Consider the following 18,879-nt stretch of genomic DNA (forward strand, 5'->3'; position numbering starts at 1 on the left):
ATAATGAAGAAGAAGCGTTTCCTGTCACCACTAGGAGTAAAAGTACCTCCGAACCTGTTCAGGCAACTTCAAAGAAAAGGAGTGCGGGTGCTGCTACAACAAAGGAAAAAGTATCTACAAAGAAGCCACCTGCAGCAGGTCCTCAAAACCAACCTTCAACCTCAAACACTCCTCTAACATCTAAAACGTTGGTAGTATCTGATTCAATGGATTACAATATTGTTGATGATATGAAGAAAACTAAGGCAAACATTACCATGTTTGAACTTAGCAAATTAAAACATCAGCAAAAATTGCTTCTCAAAGAATTAAATGTTGTTCCCACTTCACCTCTTCCCAGTGCTAAAGCTGCTAACGATGCAGGTCAACCACCTTCTGGTATGGTTGAAGCTACTGATGCAGTCCTAATAGGAGATAGATCAAACTCTCATACTCCACCTTTCCTTCTAACCTATGAGATCTACAATAGAAACCTGCACAACTGTTTGATTGACTCAGGGGCATCTTCTAACATAATGCCAGCTTCATTTTGTTCCAAACTGAACATTGAACCCCAGAAGTCTGCTATTCATATTGTACAGCTGGACAGGACCAAAGTACAGGTTTTGGGAGAGATTAATTCCGTAACTATCAGGTTATCTGCTGATCCTAGAATAGTACAAAGGATTGATATCCTAATAGCCGATATACCTGAATTTTATGATTTAATCTTGAGTAGGGATTGGTCTGAGAAACTACATGGGTATATTTCTACTGATTGGTCACATATGTGGCTTCCCTATAAGGGGAAGCCAAATCAAATAAGGATCGATCGAGAAAAGCATATGACCCATACAGTCACTGAGTTTGAGCAAGAAAACCAGCCAATAGCATTTAATAACAACATTTTGGGGAATTATTCATCAGAATCATTCTTTGGCAACTTCGCTGCCCAGCCATCCCCTTTCTCAGTAAACCATTTTACATCTCAGATTGAAAATTTTTCACAAACAGATAGGTCAAGATGTTTCAATGGTACTGAGAAAACTGTAAATAAAATTGTTAATACTTCTTTATTTTGGTCGTTATATTTCGATGGGCCCAAATCTAGTGAGGGCTCAGGAACAAGATGTATTTTGATTAGCCCACAAGGGGAAAAAACAATGCTGTCCTGTAGGTTAGAATTTGAATGCACAAATAACACAGCAGAGTATGAAGCCTTAGTCCAAGGACTATATAAAGCCATCGGCCTCAAGGTCCAATATTTGAAAGTGTTCGGAGATTCTGAAATTATTATCAAACAGGTAAGGAATACAATTCATTGTCTTTCCACCCATCTCAAGCATTATCAATCGCTGACACAGGAACTTACCGCCCACTTTTTGGCATTCAATATTTCTTCTATTCCCAGGTCTCAAAATTCGGCAGCTGACCTGCTAGCCAATGTTGCCTCCAAGCTCCTACCTTCCGAAGACTACAGCCCAGATAGATTTTCAGTAGAATTGCTTTTTAGGCCATCAATTCCTGACAATGTCACTAATTGGAGAGTATTCAACCATGATGAAGACATTTTACAGTTCTTAACTTCCGAAAAGTCCTATGATGATCAAATCATCGAGGAAAACGAGCATGACCTTCAAATAAGAGGTAAACCTGAGGAAAATTCAATCCCTAAGCCTGTGGTAAAACTTGAAGATCTTTATGATATTAAAGACAGGTTTAAACCTGTGACTAATGCAAAGCTCCAAAGTTCTACCCTAAGGTTTGAATTGATAAATCTTGGCACTGAGCAAACTCCTCAAAACATTAATTTAGGATTAGGACTTTCCTTGGAAGAAAAGGAGGCATTCATTAGACTGTTAAGGAAAAATAAACAGGTTTTTGCTTGGAAGTATGATGATTTAAAGACATATGATACATCCATCATCCAACATACCATTTCAATGCTTCCCGATCAGAAACCAATTCAGCAGAAGTTGAGGAAAATACATCCGAACTTAGAGAGTCAAATAAAATCTGAACTTAACAAAATCTTGAAAGCTAAGATTATTTTTCCCGTTCGGCACTCAAACTGGGTCTCCAATATGGTGCCAGTAAGAAAGAAAAATGGCGACATTAGGATTTGTATTGATTTCAGAAATTTGAACAAGGCGAGCTTAAAAGATAATTTCCCATTACCTACTATGGAGCAGATACTCCAATCAGTAGCAGGCTCTGAGTTAATGTCCTTTCTAGACAGTTTCTCAGGATATAACCAAGTTCTAGTCCATCCTGATCACCAACTTAAAACCACATTCAGAACAAAATGGGGAACATATGCGTATCAGAAAATGCCTTTCGGACTTATTAATGCAGGAGCAACGTTCCAAAGAGCGATGGATATAGCCTTTAAAGGGTTGATTAATAGAACAGTAGTTGTCTATCTAGACGATATTACTTTATTTTCTAAGGAAAAGTCCAATCATTTGCATGATCTAAATCAAATCTTTCAACGTTGCAATAGATATGGTATTTCTCTTAACCCTAAAAAATCTTTCTTCGCTCTTGACCAAGGAAAGCTCTTAGGCTTTATTGTGTCTAAAGATGGCATTTATATTGATCCTGACCGGATCAAAGAAATCTCTGAAATCCCTTTCCCTCATAATAAAAAATCCATGTAGTCATTTTTAGGCCAAATCAATTTTGTCAAAAGATTTGTTGTAGATTTTTCTCAAATTATTTTGCCACTTCAAACTATGATTAAGAAAAATTCAGTCTTTAAGTGGGGATCAGCAGAAAAGGAAGCATTTGATTTAATCAAGCAATCAATAATCAATACCCCAGCCTTAAATACTCCTAATTTTTCTAATCATTTTACATTGTATACTATCTCATCCAACTTGTCCTATGCAGCAGTACTCACGCAGCTCAATGATCACAATGTGGAAGCACCTATTTAATTTTATAGTTCAAATCTTCAGGGTGCTGAATTGAATTACTCCGAAGTAGAAAAACAAGCCTTTGCTGTATATAAAGCTGTCAAACATTACAGACCCTTCCTCTTAAAAACCCACACAAAAGTTATAGTTCCTTTTCCTGCAGTAATGCAACTATTGATCCAAAAGGAAGTAGGTGAAAAAAGGGAAAATTGGGTTATAACACTTCAAGAATATGACTTAGAAATTAAACCAGCAAAGATTGTTAGAGGCCAAGGTTTTTGCAGGTTATTGGCAGGAGCATCCAACATTCCAGAATCAGGTGATACAGATCAAACCGAAGAAATCAACCAGATAAGTATTACTGATTCTGAGTCACAATATGCTGACTTAATATTTTATTTGAAAAATGGATATGCACCTCCTAACCTGTCTTACAAAAACAAAAGGGCCATTAGATTGAAAGCAAAAAAATTCACAATTATTGATGATGTGCTTTTTAGGCGAAATTATGATTCAATCTTATTAAGATGCCTAGAAAAACCTGAAGCACAAAAGGTTTTGCAGGAATTACACGATGGACCAGCAGGAGGACATTTTGGAGCTGACACAACAGCCCATAAAATCATTCATGCTGGCTATTATTGGCCCACTCTGTTTAGAGATGCTCATGAATATGTAAGGAAATGCCAAAATTGTCAAACTTCTAGTGGAAGACAAAGAAAATCAGCTTTTCCTTTACAGCCGGTCAACATTGAACAACCATTTGAGCAATGGGGATTGGATATCATTGGGGAAATTACTCCGCATTCTACCAAACAGCATAAGTATATCCTTACTGCTACCGATTATTTTACTAAGTGGGTCGAAGCAATTCCTTTGAAGACAACAAATTCTGAGGCAATCATTGAGTTTATAGATCAATTCATCATTACCAGGTTTGGTGTCCCAAATGCTCTTGTTTTTGATAATGCATCTTACTTTTCAGGCAATGCTATGTTTGATTTCGCTATTAAAAGAGGATTTAAATTAAAATATTCCGCTAATTACTATCCTCAGGGTAATGGTTTAGCAGAGTCTACAAATAAAAATCTGATTAAAATTATTAAGCGAACTATCGAACAGAACCATAAAACATGGCACAAATCCTTAATATTCGCACTATGGGCTGATAGGATAACACATAAGGCTTCCATAGGATCTTCTCCGTTTAACCTTGTGTATGGAAAAGAAGCAATGTTACCAACAAATCTTGTTCTTCCTTCTCTAGCCTTAGTTCAATTTATTGAGGAAAGCCCTTCTTCTTCTATTCAACTTAGACATGACCAAATTCTAAAATTAGAAGAGGAAAGGGAAAAAGCCAAGGTTATTCATGCAAAACATCAGCAAATCATCAAGTCATCCTTTGATTCAGTCTCATCCGGTTCAAAACAATTTCAAGTCGGTGATTTAGTTCTGAAATGGGACAAACCCCATGAGGACAAGGGAAAACAAACCAAGTTCCAGAAGATGTGGCTTGGGCCATTTCAGATCTGTGAGAAGATAGGCCATTCGACCTTCATATTACAAGATTTATCAGGTTTGAGAGATTCTCTCCCTGTTAATGGCCTTATCTTAAAGAAATTCTTTAATTGAGGAGGTAACCCCTTCTCCTTTTTAGTTTAATAGAGTTTTGTAGTTTGTAGGACCATTAGAAAATAAAGTTGTAAGGTATCTTCCATTGACCTTTGCTGTATTTGAAAGTTGCTCCACAGAAGTAGTGTGGATATTTGCTTTTAAATAATAGAAGTCTTACATAAGAGGGATAATTTCTAGGAAACTAGGTATAATTGCATTCCAAAATCACAATTCAATTTTTGTGAACCCTTCTCAAAGTTTAGAAGTATTGTAAATCATTTTATGTTTTCAGATTGGCCAAAAAAGGGTTATCAATATCAGAACAGAAACTAATCCAACTTCAGCATCTTTAACTCTTACCTTGTCATCCATTTACTCTTAAGGAGAAAATTGTCCATCCCATTCACCAAAGTTTATGGTTACTCAGAGTGTAATTCTAAAATATCTGATATTAAAGATAAGAGGTCTTATTACAAGCCTGCTTACCATGATCATAGGGAAATAGTTTAACCGACATTACCAATATTGCATACCAAAATAGGGTAATGGCTTAGAATTATAAGACAAGGGGTCTCATCACGAGCCAGCTTGTTCGGTTAGATTACTACCAGTGAATGGCATTGTCGATAGCTGGCCACCAAACCAGGACAATGGCTTTTTATCTTAGCAATAACAGAAAAAGAAAGGAAATACAAAATGTGAAAACATGTTTTGAATTCATTCTGTTAATCACACTCTTAAATGGATGGGACAATGGACAATAATATGGTTTAAAGGTATCCCTGTCAAAACTATGAACGTTTGCTGGCAGCAGAGGCTCTACCTATGACAAAGGAGTCAATTCTAAAAGCTGATTTGGAAAGGTTCTCTGTTTTATCATTATAAACCAATAAACGCCAATTTAAAACTTAGAATGTATCTAATTTTAAACAAGAGAGGAAATTAACAAAGATAGATTCATTTTATTTAGAATGCATATATACCTAGTTATATTAAATTTTCTCCTTTAATGAGAACTCTATTCTGAAAAAGTTAAAGTATTTCCATACTTTTCAGAGATAACTGTTTCTTCCAGCGAATCGCCAATTGTTGTGCTCTACAACAACCCCCCATAACATATCATTATTTATTTAGGAAAACTATCATATGAAATGGGTCCCTTTAGTTTTGATTGGTATCAACATTGTATTATTCAAAAAAGGTCCGAAAACAAAATGAAAAAAACATTATGAAAACCTTTTCGATAAACCCATTTTGATCTTAATAATACAAATAATCAATCTTTTATCATTGCGATAAAGCGATCGCAAGATCGCATATCGCAATGACATAGGAAGCATACTTTAACGACCCATTCATTTTCCCCGATGCGATATCGCTATCGGTGATCGGCAATATACTATGCATGTTCTTAAAGCACCCCAGGTAATTCACTCCGATGCGACGCGATATCGCTATCAGCGATCGGCGATATGCTATGCATGTTTTTAAAGCACCCCAGATAATACACCTGATGCGATGCGATATCGCTATCGGCGATCGGCGATATACCATCCATGCGTCCGTAAAAGTGCTCACACTCCCGATGCGATGCGATATCGCTATCGGCGATCGGGGATTTCAAAAGGTATCAATATAAGGAGTTAAGTTTTCCCCGACGCCCGATTGCGATAAAGCCAAAAGCGCAAATTTCAAAAAATCCGTTAAGACAGAGGGATATTATGATCAATTCATATTAAAAGCTTGATCTGTCGAACAATAATTTACCTACGCTCAACCGCCAAAACATCCAGGCACGCTTAAACAAATCATTCGGCCGATTAATGATATGATGGGCATTTAAAGGATTGGCAAGTTCTAAATGGCCATTTAATGTAATTGTAAGTCCTAAAATCTTCCCATAGATTGTATCTGCAGCCACTTTAAAGTTAATCCCTCATCACGCATTGATCAATATATCTCTCTCATATTCGATTTTCACTACCAATTCTCTGTGTTACGCTTATTTTCACGCCTGTGCAGAATTCTTCCAAAGCAGAAAACTCAAACAAAATGGGGAAGAAGTCTAAGAAAACCATAGTTGCTTCCGCTGCGCCAGCCACAGGACAAGCCGTCGCTGATCCAACAAATAAAAAGAAAGGATTGATATCTGATACTACATGTTCTGGTCTCGGCAAAACTACTTGGCAAAGTACCTACAATTTGATTGAAGCCGAAGAACCTGAAGTGACAATAGTACAAGCCTCTGCAGATTCAACTCGGAAATCTGATGGTACTTTAAAGGACTTAGCTGACTCCTTCCTTCATCGAATAGCAGCTCGGGAACAAATTCTCCCATATACGGATGTAGTACGGTGGGCAATTGAGGAAATCCCAATCATGGACAGAACCTTCTGCACCAGAGACGGGAGAATTTTTGGGTCATTCAAGGCTGATGATTTAAGGCAAATGTATCATTTTCCTGAGCCAGAGAAGAAGTACAACAAGGCGTTCTTGGAGAAATTCCGAAAAGAGAATGAAATTGAATCCGAACCCATCCGGGATTGGAGACAAAATCCGGCAAAACACAAACATGAATCTTCCGGTAAGTACTCGGTTGATTCCCTATGTTCTCCTTATTGTTATGCTGGAATAATGATGTGTAGATTGTGGGGGTTGCACGATTCCGCTAATTTCACTATAGAAATGGTTCCCTTGATGGAAGCGGCGTGTAACAGTGAAATAATGGATTGGGCAACTATACTCTCAGATAAACTAGCAACAACTGTTCTTGAGTTTAGAATAAGACCCGTGTTACTGAAAGGTTAATTCTCCCATTCTACTACAGTGCCTATATTTTAGATACCTTGTGTTTTAATTCTGAATTTCCTGTGCTTGGCTGGAGGTGGACGTCACAAGACCCCATGCCTATTCACATATACCATCAGAAATTGTGGAAATCTTCTTATAAGCACCATTTATACCAAGTGTGCAATGGCTTTATGTTACCCATTCATTATTCTATTTTTGATAAACCTGCTCCCAAGATTTCCTACCAAGTCGGGATTGAATTAACATCAGTAGGAAGATGGTTCGGGGAGGAAAAGTTCACTTATATAAGAGTTTTCGGTAGCCAAGCCGAACCTCATGTCCTTCCCTTGTACATACCTGATAAACTGCTGGCGAGGGAAATAGCTTATCAGATCATTGCCGAGGGAGTCACACAGACCCTCAAGAAAAACAAGAAGCAGGGCTGGCCCTCTTTTCCTTTTAGATGCGGTGTCTACACGTTACATGATTTCAAACATGTAGAGAAAGAAGCTACAAAGATAAAATCATTAACTCTAGCAACTCTCCCTAATAGGCAATTTGATCCCAACAAAGTCGCCTATAATGCACTTGAACAGGCCAAATTGGCAAAGTTTGATCATAAAGAAGATATGTTTGATGACCTGTTCTCCTTAGCCGAGTCAATAATGTAGGTTAAGGCATTTGCCAGAATGAAATATCAAGATGAAGGGTTGGTTGAATTCAACAGACTTAGAGAACAGAGGTTGCAAACTCTGCCTCTAGATCTGTTAGCGACAACCCCAACAACATCATCAAGCGAGCCTGAACAGGAACAGTCAAAGGAACCTCCAGTTACAACAAAAGAACAAGAAAAACCACAAGAGGAAATTCAGACTAAAGAGCAGGAGAAAGTGTGGAAGGAGACCCAGACTAAAGAGCAAAAACAAACCAACATTGAAGTAAATGTGGATACTCATATTGATCCTAAATTGCTCCAGGAATGGCAGCAATTTGATTCTATTATCAGCAGTCTGGAATGTGCAAAGAACACTGAAACTTCAAAAGCAGCAGACACACAGGAAACCACTTCACAACAGGTTCAAAGTGGAACCAGCGGCCCACCCATTTCAAAGGAAGTAGAAATAATACCAAAGGACCCCTCCAATCAAATTATTTTGTAGGTAGAAGAGATTCCTCCCTTGGATGTCTTCTACAGCCCAAGGCATAAAGCTGTAGTAAAACGACAGAGGAAGAGAAGAAGGACTGATCAACCTTCCCTTTTCCCAGAACAGACGGTCACGGGAAATGTGGTTTGGAAGGAGGAATTTAACCCCTCTGATGACCTGAGAAAACTGTCACAATATGCTGGAGCCTATTCAGCAACAACAATAGACAAGGCATCAGAGGTGAGTCTTTTATTGAAAACAAAAGACCAGGAAATCTTCTTATTACAGGCATAACTAACTGAAGCAAAGCAGAAAGCGGAGCAGGCAGAACAGCAATTGTCGACACAATAGCAAGTGAACAATCAACTAACTCAACAATTGCAGGCAGAGAAACAAAGTATTGACCACAGCGCAATCCAAAAGCAGAAAGAATTTTCAAAGGCCTTGACACAACTGAAGGCAGCAAATGAGAAAATGCTGAAAACCAAAGATGAGCAGATTGCTCAACTATCAGCAAAGCTTGAGAAGACAAAGGGCGTTCCACAAATAACTGAATTCAGAGTAGAAGCACTACAGATAAATACGGCACTGATAGCACAAATCAAACTTCTATGTCAACAAATCGCCCAGGCAGAGCCACTATGTGAGTTAATGGCATCAATAAGTGAGAAAGTAGAAAAGGCTAGGACGGAATTGGATCAAGCTGAAGAAACAATAGCTGCATTTCTTGACTGGCAAGATACTGACCAAGGACAAGCGACGAATTTACCAAGAATTTTAGAGTCACATAAAGATATATTATTTACAGAATGGCAGTCCCAGTTAATGAAAGCAGAGAGGGCAGTTTCAAGGTGCAAATCAACTTCAAGCAATTTGGTTGAATTAGTTAATAACACTCTCTACTTGTCAAACATGATTTCCCAATGCACACCAGGAAAATTGACAGCGATGAAAACATTGGAGCAGTCATGTTATCCGGATCTAGAGGAAAAGGGGAGATTAATTGCTGGAATTAACAGTTTAACATGGGACACCTATTGGTTCTTCTTGGTAAAACCACACACTCAAAGAGCCGCCCTCAAGTGCCTTACAGATGCAATCGGGTATATTATCCCCGATATTCAGGATGCCACCTATGCTGCCCAGCTTAGCTCTCGCCTCAACAGACCACCCGAAGTGGAGCCGATGCTTGCGATAAGTCAGCTCAGATTCAAAGGCAAACAACCTACTTGATGAGTCATGCCGCCGACTGCCAGATTGCTGAGGAAATTATGATCAAAATTAATTGATACCAATTAAGTAGGATTTCAGTTTCATAGATAGTTAGCTTAATTAAGTATTTATAGACCCTTTCATGTTTTTAGAAAGGGTCGTAAAGTTTTGTACTTGACTTAAAGACTGAAGTTGCACTATTGTGCTTCAGCCATATTCTTTTATAAAACTGGACCAGTTATTCTAATTTTGACAAGGAAGCTTTTATGCAAATGTGCACTACTGTCTTTGTTTGAAAGTATTTCCGCGTTGGAAGAAGAATCTCAAATAGCGATTGATATTGGGAGTGTTTAGCAGCTCATATGGTACTATTATCTATGTTTGAATTCATTCTTTTCATATGAATTGTTATTTGATTGCCTTTGCTATTATCGAATATATGTATATGTTTTAACAGCATTTCTATATTCCTTCCACTATTGGATGTTTATGGGATGCTCTTCCTTTGATCATATATGTATCGATGATCTATAAAGTGTAGCAATATTGCGCTAATCCTTTTGTTTAACGATTTAAGCAGAGTAATTCTTGAATGAATAAAAGTCCATGTTTATTGAATAGAGTCATCTACATGCCTGTTTATAAACATAGATCATCAAGCGCTACACTTTAAAAAATACAATAGTTCCCGGGATTAGTAGTATTTCTTTTATTTCACCGATAGATTAAGTTATTCACCTATCATTAGATTAATCAACCAATCATTCATTCATCCCGTTTATCCATTACTGGGAAACTGGTCCCATTATCCCCAGTCGGAGCCACCATTCCAAACGGAAAAGGAGCGGTACTAAGGTTCGGACCGGGTGGTTATCCCCCAATGTTGATACAACGATTTTCGGGGCATCAACAGTGCCATAATATACCAAATGTAATCATGAATTCTATGCCTTGTACTGAGTCATAAGTATGTTTTATGGAGTTTTTCTTGACGTGTCAAGGTGCCAAATTGCTTGGGGAATTTTGTCATGTTGTCCCAAACATTCTCCTAAAGAAGAGCTACCAAAAATCTTGAAGAAGTTGAGTTTTGAGGGGCATATGCTACTTTGCTTCACAAGACTAGTGTACATACACAAGTTGCCTTCACAAGAGTAAGCATATACCTCCTCAAAGTGATTTTTCTAAATATGCATGCACTTCAATTATTTTTATGGGGTTTTTTTATGGTTTTGTTCAGCATTTTTTATTAGAAGGTCAGAAAAAGGTTAACTAACTTCTAGAAGGTGGTAAAAGTGTTCAAAATATTTCTCACTAAATGAAGTTAGTGGCAAGATCAAGTCAAGGGAGATTGATCCAAACAAATTCTATGGTGTGAAAAGACTTGTTGAGTGCTCCATCACTTGATCCATTTACTGATTTAACTATCTCAGAAAATTACAAATAGGAGGAATTTATGTGTTTGTTAGGTTGGTTCTTTTGGCGTGAGAGAGGGATTGTATTCATGTTGTGATAAGGAGAGAATGTTCAGAAATCAATGGTTTTAGTAGACTATACAAAAATTTAGAATAACTTAGAGATCATATATTAGTCGTGATTCAGATTTTGTGTAGGGATTGAAGACTAGTTTTGAAGAGAGTGTGTAGAGAATTTTTCTCTCATCAGGACAATGGATTATTGGAAGTTGAATATAATTTCATTGATGTTATATTTTGTATTTGTAGTTGTGATTCAGTCTAGAGTTTCATTATATCTCCAGAACTATTTGTGCATTGAGGTCGTGGCTTCAATTTAAGTGCATGTTGATCATTCAATTGTAGGAATGGTGGCTCCAAGTTGGGTGTGGCCAACTGATCTCATTTATAAGGAGTATGGGCTCTTGCTAGTGGTGGAAATTTGATGAATGTAAATTAGTGTTATAGGTCATTTTGTCACAAGCAAACAAATGACCTTGAATCTAGATCAATCATCATCCATTCACACTTTGCAATAATCCCCTACAAAGACAAAAACATGTCCTTTCTAGAAGTTCCAAAAAATTTGCATTATATTGGATGAAAACCCTAATTTAGGTCCCCATCACACTTTTGTAGTTCAAAAAGTCTGTTGTTGTAGGTTTTTTAAGAGCCTCAGTATTGCAACAAGAATGTTGCAACTCCTGAGGCTATCAAATTAAATTATCAACCTAGGGTTCGTACCAACTTATGAGGGGTCGACATTGTATATGCAACAGACACCTTCCTCTTCCTAGTCCGACTCCCTTTGATGGAAGTGAAAATGGTAATAAAACAACTTCAAATGAACAAAGATCTAGTTAATCAGCCAATCCTAAGTTGCAAAAGGTAAATAACAATAAGAAAATCTATTCTACCTAGAAATTAAATGGTAGGAAGGAAATCTATTCTATTTGCAAACATGTAAAGCATAATGAAAACTAATCAAATCAAATCTATATTATTGGAAAGGAATGACATTTAAAGGATATCTATTATATTTTGTAGGAAACCAAATTCCTAGAGTACTCTTGCAAAAAGGAAATCACACTTTGCATAAAGTAAATTGTGGAAAAGGAATCCAGACTAATTACAAAAATCAACATTCAAAAGTAAGAAATATAAGAGCTAAATGGCGGCCTAACCAAGTCTCATCTCAACAAAAGTGGAATCATACCCTTCATAGGCTATACATATACTTATGCCATGAATTTGAATTGAATCTAGGCAAAGAAGTTCTTGAAAACAAATTGCTACAGGTCTACTACAAGAGTGACATGATTGTTACATGAGTGAGATAACTTTCTGAATGCCCAAGAAAATAAAATTAAAATCAAATGGGAATTTTTTTTTTATTGAGTAAGATTTCCTAGGACTCCATTTCAAGTGGAATCACTTAAAAATACCACTGTTAACATGTGCTTAAAAATAGCATAAAATTACTACTCTAAAAACCGGAAATTCAAGAATTAGTGAACTAGTTAACCTATCAAATGCATGACCTGATCAAGTGAAAATTATATGGGGTAAATTATGTTATTAAATTGGATTCTTTTATGACTCAACACAAGAGGAATCAACTCAAATGAAGCTCATTAACATGTTCTAAAAAATAGCATAAAATTATTATTATTTTGCTACAAGAGACTTTCAGAAATTCTATATTTGTGAACTAATAAACCAATCCAAGTAGCTCAATGATGAATATGAATTTACAAAGTTTTTATAAGAATGCATCATGCTTGTGACTCTATAAATAACCTGAAAAACAAATCACTTCAATCATTTAACCAATGTAACCTACAACAAAAGAGGTATGAACACTATATGTAAAAATACGAGATGCAAGTGAAAAAACATTCAAAGGAAATAAAAAATTGTACAAGAGGGATATAAGGGTCCTAGAATGGCCAAGCCAAAAGATACTTAGAGTCCTATGGATAAAACCAAGCTTTAGAAGCTAAAAATGGCACTAAACTTCATTATCTGAATCAATCCAAGTACATCCCTGCTAGAAATGAAAGTGGAGTTGCTAAAGAAAAAGTTTTCTCCACATTAGGGGAACTTTGAGTTCTAAAATGGGAATCCTAAGGAAATTATAAAATAATAGTGGAAATAATAAAATAATATTAGATTAAATCATCAAATTCTAGAGGGAAAAAAGAAAAAAAACTATATTTTCAACTAGTATTTTGAACTTATCCCCCTAAGGGTTAACTCAAATTTTGAGCAGAAACACTTGTTGGATGCCAAATTTTATTCCCCATCCAAGGAGTACCCATGTTGCATACTTTCGATGGACCCTACTACACGAAAAATGAGAAATACATGAAAATCTGATTGCAATCACGTTTTTTTCATGTATTTCTCATTTTACATGTATCCTGGTCCATCAAAAGTATGCAACATGGGTACTCCTTGGATGAGGAATTAAATTTTGCATCCAACGAGTACACCCACTCGAAATTTGAGTAAAACCTTCGAGAGATAAGTTGAAAATATGAGTTGGAAAAGTAGTTTTATTATTTTTTAATCTTTTCATTTTTTTACACCAAAAATGGTTAATCATCCCCCATGGCTGACATCATCATCTTGAATCCTATTGGTTCTTATAAAGTTTATTTTGGTTGTACATTTTTCATAGGAGGCCCATTTTAGACCTCAAAATTCCCCTAATGCAAGAAGACTAAGAAATATATGCCCCTATACTAAAATTCAAATTGGTACTTATACAAAGTGATGAGGAAGCATTCTCCTAGAAAGGAGGCATCTTTCCCCTCCAAAATCTCTCTAAAAGTGGATCTAGTTCCCAACACTAGGAATTTGCATTAAATGACAAGGAATACATTCCTAGATTTTCTCAATCAATTGAGCTCTAGAATTTGTGCAATAATTTCATAATATCTTATTCATTTATTATCCAATATTGGTCCTCCTGTAGCAGAGAGAAGATCCCTAGATGATCTCATCCTCCAAGTCTTCATAATCTGTCTAATATTCTCATAATATTCTAGAAAAATAAATAATATTAGGCACAAATACGCAATTATATTTAAGCCTTCATAATGAACATATTAATAAGTTAAAAATATGTCATCTAATGCAAAAAGAGAGGTTTAATGTGCTGAATGATGGTCAAATGGGCCTTATTTTATGTCTAATTTGGAGGCCCATCATACGTCCCCACTGAAAGTGTTGTTCATCCTCTGAGTAACGTAGTGACTTAATTGTGCCTCATCCATGGCCCTGGTGGCCTCCTTAACATTCCAAGCTACCTCAGAAGGAATTTTGGCACATCTTCTCTTGCTCCATCCTCTTCCTCTTCTTCCCCAACTTCTTCTTTTGCTTCTTCTTCTTGGCCGTGGGAAAGGTAATTCTTTGTTTCCAAAAATAATTGCAATTCCCTTTCTAATTAGGCACAATTAAAAGAAAACATCCACATTTCATTTTTTATTCAAACTTTTATAAGAAGTTTCCCATAGGTTGTACTATTGAAAAAAGATGAAAAAATTGTAGCCTACTTGTTCACATATGGCAAGGAGAAATATGTGTTTGCCCTTCCTTTGGATGTTTTCTTTTGAATCGTAGGCTTGGGGGTGAAATTTCTCAAAATCAGGCTCTTTTGCAGCTCACTGGACTTCCCTATAGCACATTGTCTTCTCATGTAGAAAATTTCTCCCTTCTTGTAACACTATTTTCTAGTGAGAGGCTTATTTAATGCCCCTATTTTTCTATCTTTTGAGATTTTGAGGGCTCTTTAGGGGTCTCTTCTTCTGCTTTATGTTCTCCTTCTCCTTCTTCCTTTGTCTTTTCTCCTTCCTTTTCCTCTTCCACTTCCTCTTCTTTCCTACTTCCAACACTACATTTTGCTGTCTCTTCTTGTCATGTTGTGGGTAGGGATTGTGTTTCAATGAATGCCTCTCTGTCTAAGTCTACAAATTCAGTCCACAACACAGGGTTATTGAGGTGGCTTAAGGCATTCATGACAATGAGGCCATGATGGGCAATGTGATGGTGCCTCCTTTCCTCAATCTCTGGCTCATTTCAATGATGGACTGAAGGAGGAAATGTGGAACACTAAGCCTACTTGGAATTGGTAACTCTATCTAGAACCTTAACTCATAGAGAAACCTAAATTGATGGGAATTCACAAGACTCAACCTCCCCTCACAAGATATGTACCTCTCTTCGATTGAAACCTCCTCCCATGACTTCTACTGCTACTTCCTTAAATTATTTGAAGGGAATTTCCAAGATTTTTCTTTGAGCAGTCTAGGGTGCAGAGGGTGGTTGATGATTTTTGGATAGAGAGGGAGATGAATGGTACCCCCTAACTTAGTGAAAAAATTCCCCTGCTCTTGCCTTGCATTTCTTATGTGAGAAAATAATTTTTTCAAAGGAATTTACTTTCACAGGGGTTTGCTACAGGATGCCTGTAGAAAGTAGAATTCTCTATGCAATTTTATGGAAAGTGAGGATGGAGGAGGCCACTTACTCTTTTGAGGATGACTCCTTTATGTTCATGGGGGGTTTGAGGAAATTTCTTGGTGGTTTAGGATCCTTTTTGCCTATTAATTCATCCATGTAGCATCTCTTTTGTGTTCCTGTAGTGAATCAGGTACTCCTATAGAAGTGGTATCCAATCCTGTAGCACCTCCTGTAACAACTACAAACTTAGATTGTATCTCTTCTATATCACCCTAGGCATCCCCTGGTAGCATCTAGCTCAAACTTCAATGAAGTAGTGGGACTCTCTTACCATTTTGGGAATGCCATCTTAGTTCAAATGAAGTTCTGGCTCATCTCTTAGTCCTTCAATGTGTTGGATGAGTTGTCCTTGACCTACCACCTCTGTAAATTCTCAAGCCCATTGGCCAACTCCTCGTAATTATAATCCTCCTTTTCTTGTTGTTTTCCATGTTGCATGAGTGCTTGAGTAAACTGCAGTCTTACTAGTCGAGGGTGGCCAATTTTACTAGCCAATTTCAGCCTATAAAAACTTCTCTCGTGTGCATTGAAAACAATGGTTTTAACCATAATATGCTCAAAAAAAGAGGTGAAGAATGATGCATACTTGTGCCTACCTAATTTCGAGTTGTTGCAAATGCATGCATGTTGTTGTTGGGCTAATGATCGATCAACTATCCTCTAGAGGTGCCACCTCTCATTTTCTTGCTTGTGGATAGGTCCTCATTAAATACAACTATGTGATGATGTATTTTACTGATACAATCTCTCTTTCATGTAGGAATTTTCTTGTTATACTCTTGACCTACTAGAAATCTAGAATACCAGAAATATGAAGAAATATAGCCCAAAACACAGAATTACCACATGAAATGAGATAAACTGCAAGATATTTTATTATTCAAAAGAAGATTACAATGTTCACTTGCCTCTTTGAGGGGGAAACCTCCAACAGAGCAAAGCTCATTTTCAATAAGACTCGATGATCTTTCCCTTACTAAATAAGACTATTTATAGCTTCATGACATCCAAAACCATAACTATTTGTGGTCCCTTGCATAACATGGGTTAACCACTTTATTTATTGACTATGGCCCATTTACAACTAATTGTGGTCCCTTTTCTATAATGTGGATCAACCACTTACAACTATTAATGCAGGATTTATTGACTATTTAACTAGCTATGACTCTCACTTGTCCCCTTGGGCTTATTACATCAATAAAGCGGTTAGGGTTGGACCCTAACACACCCTACCCCATTAAAATAAGCCTTCTCCTCAAGGTTGAAGCTATGGAAACTACTGAGGAATAGTGGTTGATTCCCAAGTCGCATCTTTTGGAGAGGTGTCTTTCCACTTGATCATGACTTCCTTGATTGTGTGGTCATGGAGATGTCTTTCAAGAGTATCGATGACATGTTGTATTCAGAGCCAACATGAGTCTTCCTCATCTAATTCGACTAGACTTGTTTGAACCCTGCAATTGTTCCCCACCACTTTCTTGAGGCACGATATATTGAAGGCCGCATGGATTTTTGAAGCAGGTGGCAAGGCCAGTTTGTAAGAGACTGCTCCTATGCGCTGAAGTATCTAATAAGGCCCATAATATTTTCGTGCTAGTTTTCGACAACCCTTTTCTTTGAGAGACGTTTGCTTATATGGTTGGAGTCACAGGAATGCATGATCCCCTTCTTGAAATGATCACTCAGAATGATGTTGGTCAACCTGTTGCTTTGTTCTATTCTAAGCATGATGTAGATTATATTTGATATGAGCTATTATGGTGGCCTAGTCCTGTAGGAGTTAATCAACTGCTTGTACTTTAGAACATCCAGGGATATAAGAAACTAGTGAAGGTGGGAGTTGGACATACACTGCCTCATATGGAGTCATCTTGTTGACTTCATGATATTTAGTATTATACCACCATTCAGCTTAAAGGTAGCCACTTTACCCATTGATGTTGCTTGTCCGAAGTGAAGCACCTCAGATAAGTCTCCAAACATTTGTTAACTGCTTATGTTTGACCATCGGTTTAGGGATGATAGGTCATACTTAGTTGGAGTTGTGTGCCCTTTAGCTTGAAATGTTCCTACCAAAATTTGCTGGTGAAAGTGGGGTCTCAGTCAAACACAATGGAAATCAGCATGCCATGCAATTTGAAGATCTGGTTCAAGAAAACTTGAGCCACCAAAGTCGGGGTAAATGGGTGTGGTAGAGAGGAAAAATGAGCATATTTGGAAAGTCTTTCAATAACCACCATGATTACTGATTGTTTTCCTGACTTTGGGATACCAGTGATGAAATACAAGATAACATTCATTTAGACAGCAGCAGGGAGTGGAAATGGTTGTAGGGTTCCCGGTAACTTGATTGTTTCCCCTTTGTTGCATTGGCACACATCACATCCAGCTACAAAAGCAAGAATGTCATTCTTCATGTCAGTCCAAAAGAAATAACGACGTGCTCAAGCAGAAGTCTTCTAAAAGCGTGAATGTCTTGCAATCAAAGATGAGTGCAACTTGTCCAAGATGCGGGTTTTGAGGGTGGAGGCCAGGTATAACATTAATCTATCCTTGTGGTGAAGAATATCATCCTTCCAAGAGTAGTCTACTGAGGAATTAGGATGTTCTCTTAAATTATTAATGAGTTGGGACAAAGAGAGGTGGGAGAACCATTCATTGCGGGCCTCTTCAATCCAATCTGGTATGGGTAGAGAGAGTGATAGAAGGGTGCTCTCATCCTCAAATTGGCGCGATAAGGCATCAACCACTACATTGTCACACCCCTTCTTGTAAATTATCTCATAATCATATCCCAACATTTTGGCAAGCCATTTATTTTGTTGTGGTGATGATAGATGTTGCTCTAGAAAATATTTTAGGCTATGATGGTCCATGTGGATTTGGAAATGTCACCCCAATAAGTATGGTCTCCAGGTGTCTACTGCATGTAATATGACCATCATTTCTTTCTCATAAGTAGATTGACCCAGATGTTTGTCGTTGAGTTTTTTACTAGTGAAAGTCAATGGTCTACCTTCCTACATTAATACAACGCCAATACCCGTACAAGAAGCATCACATTCAATCATAAAATATTTGGTGAAGTCGGGTAAGGCCAATACGGGAGTGGAGCACATGGCCTGTTTGAGAGCCAAGAAGGTCTGTTGAGTTGCATCAATATAGAGATGAATTTTTCTTGAGAAGATTAGTGAGGGGTCTGGAACTGCATCCATAATTGAGGACAATTTGCAATAGTAG

Source organism: Pinus tabuliformis, chromosome 3_2, assembly GCF_031772625.1.
Source record: "Pinus tabuliformis cultivar Carrire ecotype Pingquan chromosome 3_2, CPIR1, whole genome shotgun sequence".
In the NCBI taxonomy this organism is placed as follows: Eukaryota; Viridiplantae; Streptophyta; class Pinopsida; order Pinales; family Pinaceae; genus Pinus; species Pinus tabuliformis.